This window comes from Ptychodera flava, chromosome 22 (genome assembly GCF_041260155.1).
Source record: "Ptychodera flava strain L36383 chromosome 22, AS_Pfla_20210202, whole genome shotgun sequence".
Taxonomy (NCBI): Eukaryota; Metazoa; Hemichordata; class Enteropneusta; family Ptychoderidae; genus Ptychodera; species Ptychodera flava.
The window spans coordinates 17,144,837-17,164,936 of NC_091949.1; the positions used below are offsets into that span (position 1 = coordinate 17,144,837).

General features: G+C 38.1%; 1 long non-coding RNA gene and 1 pseudogene across 1 annotated transcript; one reads left to right on the plus strand and one right to left on the minus strand.

Annotated features, from left to right (window-relative positions):
* Nucleotides 1-7,339, minus strand: LOC139122838 (uncharacterized). The gene is made up of 2 exons (XR_011549541.1): nucleotides 6,146-7,339; nucleotides 1-3,996 (listed from the first exon to the last, which is right to left on the minus strand). It is a non-coding gene; the product is annotated as an uncharacterized lncRNA (long non-coding RNA).
* Nucleotides 7,288-20,100, plus strand: part of LOC139122837 (bifunctional heparan sulfate N-deacetylase/N-sulfotransferase 1-like) — an 82,996-nt pseudogene continuing 70,183 nt past the window's right edge.

The window sequence follows — 20,100 nt, forward strand, 5'->3', positions numbered from 1 at the left end:
TTTCAGTTATCATTTTCCAATATTTTGACTTTATTATTATATCTGCTGAATATGTCAAGAAGTAATACACTTCGTGATAAAGCATGACTCTAGCCATCAAGGTAAATTGCATCTCTTGGAAAAAATACACTACATAGATTTCATTTGTAACATACTTTACATAGGTAAATAGCTACTATTTATGGGAAGAACAACTCTTTCACTGACTTTTAAAATTGTAAAATTTTCAGGTTTCGTGAAAACTGGTGATCAGTGATGCGTTTGATCCTTTTCTGATAGAAGACCATACGTCGTCACCTGTTTGTCTGTTTCAAAACAACTTTACTCACACTGCCACAGGCCAGTAAACAGTCTCTACTCGAGTATAAGTGATGGCAAGCTTTTACCTGAGCAAAACTCAAAGTTACCCTGCTTCTGTTAGGTAGAAATGTGACAGACTGGACACAGTCACAAACATCCCTATGCAGTAAAAGGTTCTTGTGCCACACTTCATGAAGAATTTCGACATTACAGCAGTAATACAGGTCCTGGACTGGAAAAAGTCTGCATAGACATAAATGATGAAACTCCCATCACAAGAACACTGTAACACGCTCATCAGAACTTGAGCATTTCCTAGAAAGACAGTCTGCATAAACCTAACAGCATGATAATCATACGAGTAGGACATTTCCAAAGTTTCTGTAACACAAAATTAACCAAAACTTGAGTGTTTCTGAGAAGAACAGTTCAGACAGAAGACAACTCAACATTATGTCTTCAACAATGGCTAATCTGAATATCCCTGGAGCTGGAATAACAACTGCAAAGCAAGTGAACCTGTGGACTTCTAAAGATCACACTGCTTACAGAAGTGAAATGGCAACTCGCGTGCATTTACAGAACAAAAAATAATTCATGAACACACCGGGGCATGCATAAAATGTACAAAATTATCTTCACCAGGTCATGAAATAGAAATAACATTCACATCGTAAGTTTACAATACACATGCTATTGTTATAGAGGGCATACTAAGGAATTTGTGTTTGAAATACAGAGACAAGACTGAAGAGGATGAGTTCTGTTCTCTTGCTGACTCTATCATTATTTTTACCTGAAGAGAAACTATTTGTAGCATGGCAGTTGGCTGCATTAAACAGTGAAGAGATCTTTTTGCTTTGTAAATGTATAAGAAAACCCTGTGCAAACCACTTTAATTTAATATACTTTTATAAAGTGAAATACAGCTATTAATGCAATATTATACACATGGTTTTGTTGGCCTTACAACCAACACATGGCAGCAAGTACATGTAAATCTACCTTTGGAAAAGAAATTATCTCATGTTGATAAAAAAGGACTTATAATAACAAAAATATGTTATTCTCAGTTATCTCACCAATTACTCTTTCTTGTAATTCAAATTCACTCATTTTAATGATTTAAAATTACATTGCTATTAAACTTTTGTTTTGCAGGCATGCCCCTCAGTGATCAGTAGTTCACTTCATGAATAAACAACAGTGAAAGAGCCATGGGGCCACAAAATTCATGACAGACCACTGAGGGCGCTGTTCCTTGAGAATCAGGGGCACGTTCCATTTGTACAATCATGATTGTGATGACATGTAGCTGATCACAATCGTGATCAAGGCATGTTAACAAGATGGCAAACAACACAGGGGTTTATGCTGAAAGCTGAAACAGTGGTAAATTTAAGTTGGAGGTGGCATGATTTGTACAGCAATCCCTTTATTAAATATGAGTGGTGATTCTAGTAGTTAAACAGGAACTTCCCTATAAAAGCCGGATTATCGTAAATCTATGCAAATGTATAAAAGCCACGCTACTGTTCGGATGTGCCGTATGTGGTCCCAGAATCCCATAATTTTGCTATGTTTAAGGCGTTCATTGTCATTGAATCTTGCACATGATGTCTGTGAATATATAGCGACTAAACTTGAGTCAAAAATAAACTAAAAAATGTTCCGTTGTTTGTCGGAGAACGCATGTTTCAAAGTGTTCACTGTACAATCATTTGACCCCTCTTTGCATATGTCATGAAATTGCCAATCATGATTATTCAAATTTCTCATATGGTCAAAGCCATGCTATGAGAATTCGAAAATCACCACCCAGTGTATGGAAATGGCTGTGTCATCAGTAATCCCTCTATTGTGTGCCCACAGTCCTGTAACTTCCCATTTTAAATCAGTTCTGCTATATTGTACAGTTTTCCTAGCTTTACAATAACATTGAAAAAAATATGAGTACCTTATACATCACCCCAGACTTACAGCAATGTCCACAGGGACATACTGCTGTAATTGTGCTGGGGAGTTTTGTTAACATCCTCCATTTGGATTACAGGTGTGATGTCACAGATGTAGTGCAAATGGAAAGTGCCCTACATGTGCTACTGTAACAATGTTTAATATATGTATTAAAAATTATCAATCACTCAGCAATTCTCAAATTACAATCTTCAAAGTTTCTAAGGATCTGGAACGGACTTTTACAAATTTGTAACACAACCCTGCAACCAAACAAAATATTTCCTACAAACAAACAAATACACATACAGTACACACACATGGACCCTGATGATAGCATTCACGTTGTGGGGCACTTCATAAAGCACCTTGGTGCCATAAAACACCTCAACATAAAACAACTTTATTTTATGTGAAATAAAAAACGAAATGGTGTTTGAATACAAAGTCATTATAAAATTTTGTGTACCCCTTAATTTGTTGTTTTTGAAAATTCTCTGTTGACACACATAAGATATCATATAGTCTACACCATGTCATAACATAATAGGAGTGTTTATGTTACCATATCCTTCAACAGGATCTGACACTGACACGAATCCCTTCATAATTTGATGAGCGTCATGCATGTAGTCTGATTTATGGTTTCATTCAGCTGTTCTAAAATTTGCATTTCAAATTTGAGTTGTGAATTCCTCTGTTTGCTTGCTAGGAGTACTGGTATGTACTTCTTGTCATCAATTTGGCGGAAGCTGAAGGGTATGATACCCTCTGGACACCTTTACAACAGGTGTTCTGCCCTCAAATGAATTTCACAGAGTAGAAATTGCTGCTTAGACCACAGTTTCCTAAGACCCTCTGGTACGTGGTCTTTGAGATCGACTCCATACTTCTCATCACGTGATATTCTCAAACCGGTATCAATCCAGTGACACTTGCTTATGATGTACACCGTGTTGTCAAGACAGACAACTGAACCTTGGTAGCACAGGGGTATCCACCGTTCAGCGTTTGACATTTTCAACCCCCAAGTAAGTGGCCTAGTTCCTCCAACCTTGCTTACATATAGAGTAAGACGGTCGTCCTTCTTATCAAGGTTTGCAATGCAAATGTGTTGATTGATGACTTTAACGGACACAGTGAAACATGCATCAGAGTCTTGCGATGCAGAGAGACTGAAAGCTTCCCTATCACTGAACAGCACATGATCATTAATAGACCTTGACCTTGACATTTGCCACTCATTCAGTTCTGGATTGAAAAACCAGTACCAGTTGCCTGTCCTTTTGGTAACGCCAAGAACAAACAGACATTCGTCTATTGCCATTATATGAGTGATGTGTTTCAATGGGTTGCTCTTCTGCTTCATGACCAAACTCAGTGGGTAAAGATACTGCCACTTGCCAGAGGTGAGATTGTATCTCTGGATTTCAACACCCAAACTGACATACAGGCATTTACCAAGAAAGGCCATACTGACACTATCACTTGACGACAAGCTTGTGGCTGAATATTTCAGATCTGTCCACTTATTTACAGCAGGAACATAACTATAGATGCTCTTGTTACAAGAGATGTAGAGGCAGTTGGCGTGGACAATACATGCATCGGTACTCTGGATTTTCCCACTGGGAAGTTTCAGACCACAAACTTCCTTCCATGTCTTGGTGTCCAGTTAAAGTACTTCACATATCCTACTGTTTTATAACCACTTCCGGAACTTCCAAACGCAACCAGAACCTATATTTTGTACAGATATAAGAAAATGGGGATATAATTGTAATACAAAATCTTGACCTTTGACCAGGATTGAAAAACAATGTTGCCTCATTGCTGAATCACTATACACAGCATGATATTATTCATTTTTGTGAATGATCCACACAACTGCAAAAGAACTCAAAGGTGCATTTTGCGGCAGGGGGTGAGGTTGTTGTAGTGTAGTGTTTTGAAATAGCAAACTAGAACTGGTGTTCATTGGAACTGGTTTCTGCATTCAAAGTTCTATGAAAAATGATTAAGCCTTCTCCCTCTGGTTGGTTCACGCGAAATATGCAAAACGACATTGGCAATGTGTTTGGCCCTCTGCTATGCCTGAGGTGTCTCAATGTACAGCACTGACGTCCCAGTGCATGATTGGCAGTAATTACTATTGTAATGATCTCACTGTTAGACATCTTACGTTGAAGACTGGGATGCCACATATCTAGGTCTTATCATATTTTCAAACATAACTCTAGTGTTTTAAGGGGTTTTTTAGTGATTTAGTGTTTTAAGGATGGGGGTTTCTAATTGCCACACATGTTTTGTGAATTCCTTTTAAATGTAATTTTATAAGCTTTTTCAGTTATGTAAACAAATCCCATTCGACAAGGTGGTCACAATAGTTTGGTAAATAAGTCATTCCTATTATCAAATGGAATGCATCGTCGCTATAAATTTTTTTCTTCTGATTTCAAATGCCACTACGAAGTACCATTAAGCCTGTCATACATACAAAGAGCGAGCAGCGAAATCCTGGCAATTGTCCACCTGATTAAGTAAAACTGCCAAACAAGAGTGTACAGAGGTATTCATCCACGGCATGATGCTTGCAGTAACTGGAACTGGTCAAAGTATCAGAATGGAATGCCATCAGTATTTTAACACTTATATAAGTCTACCATTGATAATAGTAGATGCATGATAATTGCCAATATTTCACTTTTCATTTTACTTCAATCTTATCTTCTTAAAGCTAAAAAAGGGCGCGATTGATTCCATTGAGTCTGTTCATCTTTGCAAACAATTTGCAAGTGTTCATAACATAAAGACAGCTGAGCGAAAGTCGGGAGCTGTTGATAATTAAAGCTGATGCATGACAACCATAATTCCTGTTTCAGTTGAGACCTCCACACCCCTCAAAATGAAAGCATGACACCATTACTCAAAAACCCTCCTGGCTGAGGCGGATCCCATATACTGTTCATGTTCACGTAGGAAAATACCATAGCTACATATTGCTCAACTTCAATTCATGATTAATTGTTTTAAAGGGACAAAGTCGGCCATTTTTCATGAATTTTGTTTGATGCAAGATACTACTTGTATTGTTTGACATGTTGAAAGATACTGAATAAATAGGCGACCATGCATATATTTGACTCCAGTTTTAGACAATTAAATGAAAACATCGTGAAAATGAATTAATGGTCATGACCATTAATTCATTTTCGCAATGGTTTCATGTATCGTGTCTACTGGGGTCGAATATATGCATGGTCACCCATTTATTCAGTATCTTTCAACGTGTCAAACAATACAAGTAGTATCTTGCATCAAACAAAATTCATGAAAAATGGCCGATTTTGGGGATAGAACATTATAATATATTTTATACGAGGAAAAATGTTTGACACTTTTCACGTTTCCACTAGCAAAAGAGCCTCAGCTTGTCCACTCTCACTCGAACTGTAAATCTTTTCAGGAGCACTTTCGCCTCCATATTTTGTGGTCTTTGTGTTGTCAATGACCCGAAGATACTGTTGTATGCTTGAAGCAAAGTCATACTTGGTACATTCAGACAGCTGAAAGCCACATACTTGTGACCACAGTCCCTCTGGACTGTGTTGTGATGTATCTATATCAATATTGATTCTTTCTTTCATTCTGCTTTCTTTTCTGCTTGATGAACCTAGTAGGTCATGCCTCTCCTTATCAGACTTTGAGTTGAACACATATTTACATCCATGGCTGCATAAATGGTTTTATCTGCACCTATTCTTCGTTGTTTGACACTTGGACAAGAACAAGGTTAGGAAACAATACAAAGGAATTACGTTTGTTGTACATCAGCTTTATAATTGTAATTATCAAGAGTCCTTTATTAATGCGGCATATGCATTGTTACCTTTTTGAAATTGCCCCTTGCACAGACTTGAACTTGAGACGGTAATGCATGCTGAATTAGAGTCTGCTTGACAACGTCTTGAAAGTGTGGTACGGTCATTGCACTGTCGAGGCTGCATAATTCATTCACTGGTAAGGATCGATCAGTATGAGGCGCACTTGACTCAGAAGGTCTTGTGCATGCTGAAGTCTGTTTTCAAGGTCAAAGTTTATCCATGAGAGAACAGCTTCAAGTACTGTCACTTCAGACAATACATGAAGATCATCTTCAGCAAGGATGTTGAGGAGGACATCTTTGGAAATTCGCTCAAAGAATTCATTTTTGACGATATGCTTACAAAGTTTACTTTCATAGCATCAGTGGCCGCATCTTTAAGTTCAGTCAAACCGTACATTTCGGCAGTTTGAAGTGACGATACATAATTCTGTACATCATCAGGTTTCTCCAGAAACTGGCGAACCAAAAAATCACTGCAGTGGTTGATAGCGCCCTCACACTGCAGATGATTTGCCATATCAAGGATTTCAAAGACGTTTTCAGACGTCATGTTGTCAAACTTGCCTGTGTACATGTATTCCAAATTACTTATAAAACCGTCCGCGGTCAAGTTCTCTCCCTTCAGATGAACCTTACGTTCAGAACTTTCTTTCATTCCACTTGTGAACATGGAACGAAAATACTGACACACGGCCGCTAGAACTGACGTGTGAGCAAGGAAATCTTTATCTTGCACACGAATGACAACATCACATAGGATACCTTCTCTTCGAAGCCCATCAAGTCCTTCTTGAAGTTCAAGAGCATGGTTATGGGTTAACTCATCACCGCCGACGCAATCCATGATAACCAGTATTTTACAAAAGAAAGAGTCGAGTCTCTACCACATCATTCACTTTTCCGCAAACGTCTCTGACCCAGTCGAGTCAGGAAGTGACTGCCCGCCTAACTCTGTCTGATTTCATATCGATGGAATTCTTACCGTTCGTAAATCTTTCGTTAACTGTAACATAGAAATAGACGAACTGAAAAAAATATCGGATGCTCAATCCATTGCATGTACTAGAGAGACTTTATATGACTATATCTCGACTGCATCTTAAGTTTTGTTTATTATGAGGAAGTTAGGTATTCAGGATTAGCAAAACATCCTGCTGCAAATGACGTCACTTCTGGGTCAGAGTTTGCTACGATGGCGGATGCTGGGGAACGTCGGTATCGGTAGTGTCACTACAAATCAGTCTAATTTTCTTCTTTTGCGAGACTGTTGTCGAAAAGGACACAGCAAAGAGATCATTCTAGGTAAGTCGATATGATATGTAATGTGTTGTGTTGATACGTGGTACGCAGGAGGCCAGAGACTGTTACAAAGAATGTTTCTATCGATAATATTTGACGGGTCGCGCATTTGTACTCTCAACGCTCGTCTACGGTTTCCCTTCGCTGGGTGACGTGTTTGAATCTGTTGAACAGAGTGAACGACGAACAATGCTGTTATGTAATGTATATCAGCGGTAGGTCTTCAAGCAAGCAAAGCTCTGCTTGCCGCTGTACTGCAACTCCTGATCCTGTGGGTAATTAATGTCGAAAAACTGTGTGTCTCATCGCCGTGATGAAATCACACGGCAGATTTACTCTTGGAAATTTGCTTGTTTGGGTAATAGTTGTGAAGTACATGTTGTGCTGTAGTCAGTTCAATCATAGGGGTACAAGCGAGGCTTCAACCTCCATGATCCAACAATGGAGCTACATCTATGGTCAATGCTCTTCTATCTGGTTATGTCTGTTCTGTGCTCGAAAGATCTCGTACAAGTTTTACCTTTTATTTCAAAAATTGAAGGATAGCTGTGTATTATATAAGAACACACCCACCATTTTTCTCAATCACACAGGCTGTTGAACATATCTGCCTCCACAGGCTCTTCAAACATTGCCTCGATACATATATCTGATCCGAGGACCAGTGTTTAGTGCGTTTTGCATTACAGGTTAGCGTATATTGGAAAAAGAGTTCCTTAAAAGCCCCCCACTTTTTTTCTTAGGTAGGATATACAACCCTAAAACTAACCCTAACCCCCAATTCTACACCTCTCCAAAAGTTGTATTTGATGTGCTTCTTCCAAGGAAAGTCCAACCATGGAGGTAGTAGAGAAGGAGTCACAACTAGGCGGAGATCAAAGGGACCATGTGTTTTGCCGCTGTTTGCCTTACTAACTACTCCATTAGCACCAACGGGACTTGCGAACGCGTTTTCTCGGATTTAGGAAACAAGATTAAGTTCGTTCGGGGTCGTTCGGGTGTTTCGGCCGTCCCTCGGCAGTTGACACATCTTCAAACATGGCGTCACGTGTCCAAGCGTCGCGTCGGGAAGTTCGAGTCGTTCCACTGATTTTGATGTACACGATGTTAAAGAGGTCGAGGAACAGATAATTGAGGAAGGGAGCTTTTGTATCTGCAAAGGCGCGAAGACTGAGTTGATGATAGCTTGCGATTACAAAAAAAATGCCATACATCGTAGAGCAGCATTGTTAATAACACGCCAACTTTTTCCCAAATCCAGTTCTTGGTTCTTGCCGTGTTTTATCATGTTGTACTGGCATTAATGATAAGGTTAAATAAGAAAGCATAGCTTTTAACTGCTACGTCCATGACTTTAATGAATGGTCGCGATATAAAAACAACACGTACGATGCATTGAAACAAAGCGTCGCCTATGGCGTCGCTGGCGTCGCGTCGCGTCATTAACACACCGGGAAACGCTACAAGTTTAACCCACGCTCACGGCAGTGCTGCAGTCCGCTGCACCATACTCAGTACATGATTGAAAAGTTCGTGATCAGAACTTCCATTCTAACATGGAAAGGTTCCTGCGATCGAATGTAAAGTATATAAAAACGACGTTAAAATTACCCAGATTTTGAGAATGAAAAACTTAAATTCCTTGTAACTTCACTTTTCGTGGACGGAACGTGTCGTTTCTTACGCTATCATGACGCACTTGACCCAAGCTACGCAAATACAGTCTTTGCGCAGGCGTTATGACACTGTGGAGAAACTGAGTCGCATTAGCAAACCCAGGTTAATTTCACTCGGTTCGGTTGCGAAGGTACCGTCGGCAACGCACATGGCGGGAAAGGGGTTTTAAACAATGGACATAAAGGGATTAAACCAATGGTGAACAATAGTAATAAACGTAATTATCTCAGTTGTGACTCCTTCTCTACTACCTCCATGGTCCAACTAACTTTCAGCTGGTTGCTCACTTTCTACTATTTTTATAGTATTTAAGACAAAGTCACAGACTTGTTCTACCTGCAACTTACAGTAAAACAGATAGTGATTTTGTAGCTCATTCTTTACTATTTTTCATAGTATTTGATAGCCTGTATCAGACAGTTCATGTTCGGCTACATAGACGATCTGCCAAAGTCCACGATTAAAGTGATTTCTGGGGGTGGGGGCCTAAACGAACTCTTGCCGTATGTGGAAAGTGTCAATATGCACTGTAGAAAATAGTGGTTGTTTTACTCAATATTTAGGTACATGTAGTACAAGTTAGCATAGAAATGAAGTTAACTAGATGATCATTGTAATAGACACTTGTGACATAATCACTGTCGGGTCAAGCGCAAGGGTACCACATGTACTACCAGTGACCTCCATCGGTTAAGCAATCGATATTACTCTTATGTTTCTAGAAGTCTTTAGATTGGCTAACCTATGAAAATATTTTGTGGTAGTTCTTTTGTACAGGAATCATTTCACTGTTGTAGTATGTGGGTTTCTTCCCACTGGGCCATATTTTGACAGATGAACCCCGCAGGAATCACATAGATTTTAGATCCTAAATTTTAAGAACAATTTATTTCAGGGTCAAGGCACGAACTTGGGTCAAATGCTCTGAAATTCTGAAATACTATGTCTGTCTGTCAGCTGAACCATAAGATTGTATTGATTCTCAGTGTGATTGTAATGTTTGCTAGTTGATTGTACCACAGTCTCTCCTCCAAGACCAAGGTTTCTCAAGTATCTCCTATTGTAATTTGCTTCCAGCTAAAATTGCAAAGCCCTTGCTAGACTTATCGAATGCATACATGTACTTTGTACAATTAGGGTAAGACAAGTAAGGGATTGTCTGCAGGATTTGAATCTTTCTTGAAACTTAAGACATTTGCAGTAATCCATTTTTGTCCATGCACAAGCACTGTGTATTTGCTAATACCCTTGACCAATACAGATGTACAAAGTAAATCCATAGAACTTTTAGCTTAAATTTTTTGGTATTCCGACGTTCCTGATTTTTATCCATTAGTATTTAATGGTCCACTGCGCCAACGGAATGGCAATTCACTTGTCCATCCCACCAAAACCCCAAGTCCTTTACCTGGCACACAGCTCTAGGTTTGTTCATTGTTGGTGGAATCGCATGAAAGCACTGGGGAGGACAAGTGCTGTAGCCTACTATTGCTTATCCATAACTTCTTGACAAAAGGCAAGTCTCCATAACAAATTTCATTTTAAGAAGTCAAGCAACCGTGTCTAATCTTTTCATGTGTGTACCTTTACACATTGTCAGCCCAATTATTCACTGCTTCTCAGCCACTACAATACATGTACAATTTGAAGTATATTATAGGGCACCTACGTATGGTTGAAGCTCAGTTTAGAGCAATCCACTGTGTGCTTGTAATCTTCTTTGTCTTTGGGTGCTTTTCATAATAAATGAATTTAACCATACCCCATGGGATAATGTTAAACTTTAATAAGATAATATGGCCTAGCCTGGCTCAGTGTTCCACAGACTTTCCGAACTCAGTCCTCTCTGAAGGGGCCGTTTGACTTTCATTGTTGGTAATGGTATTGTGTCAGGGGATGAAAGACTGCAAAGGATTGCCATGTAGCAAGGACCAATGTCAGGGTATTGCTAGAAAGTGTTGTTGCTTGTTGATGCTTTCACATGTTCACTATCCTTTGGTATTTAGCCCTTTGAGTGTCAAAATCGATTTTTGTTGCCTTTATACAATAAAACGCCAATTTCTTTCAGATCTAGACAATTTTTTTCCTGATTTTTACCAAAATTTTGGTCAAGAAGTGTTGTCCATGAAAATTGATGTCCATTTGGTCCAAAATCTTGGAAAAAATTACAGAAAAATTCATAAAAATTGGTAAAATGTTGCCCTGATATTTTTGGGAAAAAATTACAGTGCTCAAAGGGTTCAATAAGGTACATATGTATAACTCTAGAATAGGAAGGGAAAGTGGAAACTGTTTGCAACTGCTTTCCTGCCCTTTAGTTTTCCCATTTCCTCACTGCCCAACAGGAGAGCTTCCCCATTGACCCTCTCCCTACAGTAAAAATCTTGCCATTGCCGTGTGTCCCTTTCACACAGATTCATCCACTTGATCAGTACACAACCTGAATGCAAGTACACCAGTGTGCCCTCTAAGCCAATATGACGCGCCATGACGCAGAAAAATTCTCTGTGACGCAAGAAAATTTTGAGTTGAATAGAAATAATACATGGTGACTCAAGAAAAATTAGCAAATTTTCAAATTGACTCAAAAGTTTTCTGTAATCCTGTTAGTTAGAGGGCACACTGAAGTACACCCTGTGCCAGCTTTAAAGGCTCTTTCTAAATCCCCACCCATTTCTCTGTCTGTCAAATCAACAGGACACTGCTAACTTGTCCTGCTTGAAAACCCATGTGCAATGCATACCGAGTTACTGTGTATGTATAAAGAGTTGTGAGTGTAAACTTTTCAGAACAACATATTTGAGGCAAAGGAACAATTATCAATGACATTCCTAGAGTTCATACTGTATCAGTTTATTGAAGTTATCAACCATAGGGACCGTGATGGTATGAAGAAAATTGAAGTTTTTAGGAATACACCATTTATGCCTACTGAAACATCATTCTTGCTTTGAGTGACAGACAGAATCATGCTGTGTCTGTGTATGACTTCTGCAAAACAGAGAATCTGATGTAATGTTAATTTTTTGGTCTTTCAGTGGTTGTCACTTCAAGACATGATAGTGAAATCATGAAGCATAGTTTTAGGCATTGAAACATATAATACCTTAGTATATTCAACATGTTACAATAAGCCGGTATTTTCTTAATGAAATTTTAAAACACATATGATATAACATTTGCTATACCCACCACATGGATGGTTGTGTGTACATACATGTACAAGGATAAGGAGGTTGGGGGTGCAAATCCATCCAGAATATGGTGGGCCATGGACCAGCATCTAATGATCTATGGTACGGCAGCCTGCACTGCCAGTCGTGTGTCATACCAGGAATACTACCAGTAATGCGATATTCACTGGTCTGTCAGACCCATCATTGTGTGGAAATGTCAGCAGTCAAAACCTCACGAACCTCACGCTACTGTATTTGCTAACCCTGATGATGTACCTGTACACACACTGTTTACTTTTGATGACAAATACTAAAGTGACAACAGGGAATTTAAACACATAGAAAGGTACTACAATGAAATGGTATAGGATTTAGAATCGATGCAGCTTTCTACTGTGGTGTGGTGTAGTATGACTGCAATGATATACATGTACAATAGACCCTTGTTCCTCCTGGGTCTATGGATTATACTTGTATCAAGAGCAACCTTGATAAAATAGAGAAGCATCTACCAGTTTATTGCCCTGAACACATTATAGATAGTGTTGAAGAGGTGATTTATATGCTAGTATATTGTAAACACATGTTAAATGTAGATCTGTACAGAGTGAAAAGGCATTTATAAATAATATGCTGGTAGATTTTGAAAATTTTAAATATAGTTATTTGGCATGTAAACATGTTATTGTACATAGGGCGTTCGTGAAAGCAGTATGTATGAAACAATTTACTTCCATCATATCTTGTATATTTACCTAGACACTATGCCTCAGGAGTGCACAAATATGATCATGTGTATTATACCTGTGCAGTGCTAGTATGGGCCTGAAAAAGTATATGAACAATGTGGAAGGATGATTGAAAACTGATTCACAGGAAGCTTTTTGGCAGGATCAAAATGCAGTGTACGTGTAACAGCTGTTGGGGAATTTTGAAGGGGTGCCTTCTTTTCATGTCAATACATGATGATTGAGTACATATAGCATGTTTTTCTGTGGTCTATGTTAGTGCGTACATGTAAAGATCATACATGCAGTATGCTGCAGTGTTTTCTTCAGAATCTAATTCCTCCTTAAAATAATCATAAATGTTCAATGTCAACCCCAACAATGAGATCTTGAGATATTAAAGATACAGGGTATATTGACATTGGCATTCCACACCACGATAAGTGTCCATGATGAATATCGTAAAATTTAAATATTGCAGCTATGTTGACGTGATACATCTAGGTATCATACATGAAACAATATATTGTTTGCAAACAAGAATGTCACACACAGTGCAGTTCCGACGACCGCCTCCCTTTAACCTTAGCACATTGATACTGTGATATTACCTTAATTTGCATAATTTAATTTGCATAATTTATTATTGTTCCCCTCAATTAGAACCAAATCCCCCGAATTTTTCATGGAGATGGAATATCCGCTCTTGTGAAAGAAACCTGTAGACAACACTGATGTTGGTGTTCAGTTTGAACTAGTGGGGCTGGTGATGGTTCAAGAGTACGACATGCCAATTACGTTGCAACTCTATAGAAATCTACTCACATACCCTATAATATCACTGATGGTTCTCCAGGAGCCACATTGGTAGTTAGTAATTTATGGGAACAGTTTGTCTGCAGTTATACTTGAGCTGCTCATGATTATCTTAAACAGCAATCAATAAGAAATGAAACCATATAGTAGCTGGGTGAATTATTCAAAAGACTGCCATTGATGATTTTTCTTCCGTCATAAATGTTTGATTATACACAGAGGCAATACTCAAATTCCGTGATTTGATAAACTGCATTGTTATGCTCATGTAACAGAGGTGGAACTGTATGCCTGGAATACCAGACTGATTTCAAAATTGTCAATAGCTGCAGCTTGCCATAGATTTTGAATCTACAAAAAATGTTTTCTTTTCCCAAAATATGTTGAAATATGAAGTATTAACCTTACAACAGTAAATTGTGTACAATCTGGAATAATATTGTTGAGGAATGAATTCTAATGATAACCGGTGTTCAGTCATCCACCCTTCATACATGTAAGAAAGTGAACATCAGTCATTCTACACATTCAGTACAGGCTGCATGGAAAAGTTTAAAACTCAGAACATTGCAATATGATTTTTGGAGGAGAAGAAGAAACTGTTTTACAGACAGAAAAGAACAAAATACATCAAAACATACAAGCTATGAAGACTTTACCCCAATAGTCCAAACCACAGTCCCTCCACACAACCTATGTCATAACCCTTTCACCCCTCTCTAGAAGTCCAACTTTACCATAGAAAACAAAGGAATTGGTTCAAATCATGGTCTGAAAGGGTTAAATCTCCCTCTTTGTACAGATTATTAGCAGATGATTTTTACCCAGTACAGTACAGGACAAAAGCCTACTACTCATTCAGTGAGCACTATTGCACTTACGCAGTTTATACATTGAAATCCATACATTTCTCATACAAACAGGTATGTCTAGACAGAAATCAATGTTTGATACACTTCATAAAGCTTTCTGAGCAAAAAATAACAAGAATAAAAATCATAATGATAAATAATTAATCAGTACGTATGCTGCAAAGAACTTTCCTGACAACGCATTTTACACAAAAAGGCCTCATATCATACATGTACGGAACCCTCCCACACAGACATCTTTGCCAGAATCGGTCATGTTGTTCCAAAAGCAATTGTTTACTATGGAAGATTTGCATGACAGATGTAGCATGCTGATATCTTGTCTCTCACAAAATGTTTATTTTGATACTGTGGGGAAAGGCCTCTAGACTCTTCGCTTGAACATACTCTTATGAATTGCTTGATATCACTGGAGTAAATTATTTGTTGGTTTTTGCTCAATATTGCTTTGTGAAAAGGGGACAAAAAAGGCTCCTGATGTGATATGTCAAAAATAATTTCCCTTTCAGAATGGCCACACAGTGCCAAAACATATTTCAAACTACTGTACATACAAAGTGGTTGTTTGATAGGGGTTGATGGCAACTTGCAAGTTATCGATCGTGTTCGTGTCCCCGTGAGGATAAAAGCCACCATTTCAAAACAAGTCTGCCTTATCTGGTCCATACACTATTTGTACAAGACTCCTTATCCATGTAATTCTATGCAATTCTTGTTGGTGCATGGGACCATCTGAGTAAAGCATTGAGCGCTTGAAATGCAAGACAATCAATTATGCAGCACTCTGGATGCACTGGAGTCAGGTTGTCTCATTTCTTATCTTTGGAGAGGATACAAATGGACACATTAGTATCGCTGCGGAGACATCTGCTGGAAAAAAACACCTGCAATTTACAATCAAGTGTGTCTGCAAGAGCCAGCTGAGAATGTCTCATGTTTCCGAAATAATTGAATTGTGCGCTGTCAGTGCTTTTGATTCTGTATGCTGGTGGTGTGCCAACCACAGATGCTCAGCAACAAATTTGAAAGGTCACCTGTGTGAATTGCACTTGAAATACATCGCTGACTGTTTCCCAGGGAGATGGTGTCGAATTATACTACGAGTATGCCCGTTAAAGGAACAGCAGGCAACTTTTGACGATCTTTTCAATAATTTTGTGCCCAAGTGAAGGCTTTTTTCATCTCCCTAAAAAAGCTAAAATTTCAAAAATATTAGTCTTGCCAACACAACACATTAGCACACCACATTGTGTTAATCAGTGTTATAGTTGATAAAAATAATATTCTCTAGACTGAAAGTCATCATCGATATAGTACATCACAGAATATACTAGCCTAGACCCTATACGTCACATGCCTCCGTGGGTCGGAGGCACGGAGGCAAGTGACGTATATGGTCTAGGCTAAGAACATACAAGCTGCAGTTGAGCGCTGGGCATTTTGACACGATTTTAGCAGTAAAACGAAAAACTATATTTTACAAGTACATCAGCGATAGTTGAAATGCATGAAAAAGTTAGAGCTCATGGAGTTTTGACTTGTACCCGAGTACAAAACTCAGATATGTCAGGGTGAATTCACATGACCTTTTCACATGTTAGCAGGGTGTCCACCCATATGTGTTACAGTCTACATACAGTATGGTCTGTAATTCTTATACAGTCTATAATATGTACGTGACTTGTAATGCCAGACTCAAGACAGTCTCTGTATTACTATTAGTGATAATAGCTCTACAGCCAAGCGACTATACGTTTCTACACTATCCCAAATGGTATCAAAAGTCCCTGGATTTAAACAGAAATCGAAAGTATCTGCAGAAATGACTGTGATTCATGTCACATCTGTGATCTGATGTACATGTATGTTCATAATTTTATAGTCAAGGGACATGACTAATGTATTACCGACATGATCCTATTAAATTCATGTGTATATATTTAGAAAGTAGAGAATGCACACATGTAACATGTACGCACACTCTCATTTTGTGTGCCGGTTTCACTCTTTATGTGGAGAGTCCAATCTATTCGCTAATTGTTACAAATTGACTACTGGTACATGCATTTGTGTGCTGAATAGTATGATGTACAAATATAAAATACAGACAGATTCAGAGACTGGTTTATATATTCAGGGTTTACTTTGCATCACATGTCGTTCAAGCTGATGTGGGCAGGTCTGCAAAATATGAAAATAATTTGCCTACATGGACAAAGGTGTCCGCAGGCTTGCTTCACAATGATTGATTCATTACAGTTTATGTGTCAATCAACGTCCTTAAAATAGATATCTGTAAGATACTGGATGGTACCAACCTTTGAAATTTTCACTTACACCTCAGCAGGTGGCACTGTGTGCATATATACATTTCTGCTAAATCTTTTCAGATATCACAAAATCTTATGGAAGTGTCCAAACATCCATCATTCCGTAAATAATGTACTTTTATTTTTATCTTGAATCAACACTATTAATTAAATGTGGCACAATCAACATCTATACATCTATGAGTTATTTGTATAGATACTGCACATACGTGTATGTATACAGTTGTGATCTTTATATATATATATATATATATATATATATATATATATATATATATATATATATATATATATATATATATATATATATATTGTATGTATGTACATGTACACATGAACAGTACAGTGTGAGAGAGAGAGTATATGTATATACACTTACAGAGAGAGAGAGAGAGAAGAGAAAGAGAGAGAGAGAGAGAGAGAGAGAGAGAGAGAGAGAGAGAGAGGAGAGAGAGAGAGAGAGAGATGTGCATGACCAAGAAATTAGCCCCAAATGCCCATGATGCCATACCAAAATACAGGATGTAAAAATTATGACACTCAGACACCAAAACCTTAGCTGAGAAATTAGGATAACAACTGTCATAGTCCAGTACAGGTCGGTTGACAGGTAACTCTTACAGTGTTCCATGATTTGATGGTTTTGCCAATTAGGAAATCCTGGATGAACCTGCAAACCACAGCTGGTGAATAATTCATGAAACATGTAGATCAAGCCTTCACCTAGATCATAATTAAAACATGCGTTATCTGATGCCGTTTCTAATGCATGTATATTAAAATTGAACACTAGCTGTAGGTGTTTTTATAATAACTTATCAGGCTGTGCGGATGAAACTTGTCATAAAACCTTGTTACATGCGCAGTGTACAGGTAACTTCAGGACATTCAATTACACTCATCGCACAACTGGGGTTTTACCATGATATGAGTTCTATACTGTACATGTCATTCCTTGATATTTTACTACTGCTGGTCATCAGAAATTCAGTCTTGATGAAACCTTTTGAATTGCAAGTCATAACACTTTTCTATGTATGATATTTCAGAAAATATTTTGCCGTTTTCATCCGAGGCTTGTTCGTGTACATAGTATCTCCAGGCTCTCTTTGACATTCCCCAAATAATGCCCCTGTTCACTGTATTGCAGTTGTACGGCATCAAATGTGTTACATTTATTACTGACAGATCTGAATCAGTTTTGTGTCTCCTTCAGTGGGCAGTGTGACATTATGGGTCTGCAGATGTGTATGGATTAATGGGAGAATATTTCTGTGCTAAAGCTGACTGACTCTTAAATCATCAACAAAAAGTGACACAGCACTTGGTAGCAGAACTGTGCAGATAATTTATGTGCATGAATGTACCGGTATTGCAGCGTTACAAATATAGGTATGATGTACATTATAGCTACTGTACATGTACAGTACCTGTGCATTCTGAGTTCTGCCCAGTCGACTCAGGAGCGCCAATATGACATGAGCATTGACATTTGTCTACTTTTGTTGTCAAACTTTGAAACATGGTTTTTTCACATGTGTTACAGTTATGAGTATATCTATTGTAAAATTTTATGGTACTGTACATAATTTATTGAATCCAATAGTATTAAACTTTTATGATGTATTCGTTAGAGAGTCAGTTGCAATTTCTAACATTTGCTGACTAGCAATGATAGAACTCTGGAAAACAAAATAATTTCTTTTGGAATTGTGAATTGGAAAGGTACAAAGTGAAAAAACACCTGCTTCTCTGAAATCATGTAGAGTAATTTCAAAATTGCCATTCAATTGAATTTTGATTCTCTTGCTCTAAGTGAGCACTTTACAGTATGCTCACTCTTGTGTTCTGTAAATCTGTAAGGCAAAAGCATTGCATTTTTTTCTCTTAACTCTGCAAAACTCACAGTTTCCCAGACAATATGCTGCAGACTTGTGTCACTTGAGGGCGCTGCACTAAAACATGTCAGCGGTTTAATGCCCTACAAAGCAGAAGTGGAAAAATGGGTTATTAGTGTGATCATAAAACTTAAAAGCTTAGCACCAGTACTAAGATATGTCAGTAATGATAAAGATGAGATCTTAAAGCAATTTCTCTGTTCCTAAGTTTTTTTGTACCTCATAACAAACCCCCAAGCTAGAGCTGTTTTCTCGTATTCACGGAAGCATCTGTTCAGATTAGATGAAAAACTATATACATATACACACAATGAATTATGTATCTGTGTGTCTCGTTCATATTAAGACTATGCGCATGTAGAATTTAAATTCATTGCCAATGCCCCATGGAAAGTCATTTTTCATGTTCACACAGCCCAGTGTGATAATGCTCTTGTAATTTGTTTTTGTTTTATCTAAATTCATGGTATGATCATGTTTACATGTATGTACGCATATGCTGGAAGCAAGGGATTATGGGAAATCAACAGAAGCCCATATCAGTGTTGTCTTAATCATAAACAGTAGAAAAACTGTCTATATCTAAACGGAGACCTGAGAGTATCTTGTCATCAATGATATTCTTCTTGCACACAGTTTATACATTGTAATGCATATGCATCAGAAAAAGTCAAATGGCTTAGTAATTTAAAAAAGCTAGAACACGAAAAAAGTCTGGAGGAAAAATACTGGTACTCTATGCCTTTTGTACGCTGCAAAACACCATCTGGCATTCAGTATCAGTCACCATCATGTCATTATAGAAGACACAGCATCACCAGTATAAAATCTACCAGATCAGTGCTTAGCCATTTGCGTAACCTCTTACTGCAAGTGCTGTGCTGCAACAGTACATGTGGTCCTGTATGTACAGTTTGTTCACAGTGCATATAATCATCCACATGTACAGGCTCATGAAATTGGTCAACTTCACAGAGAGTGTGGGTGGAGCTAACAAACTGTATCATTTAGAATATACCAGTATCAGTAACATGGAAGTCTGGTGAACTTGCTTCAAAAATAACATGTAATCAGTAATAAAAGAAGCAATTGTGGATTAATTTGTGTGATTGTGCTCCCATAAATAGGAAATTGATGTGAAATTGGCGGAAAGAGAATGTTC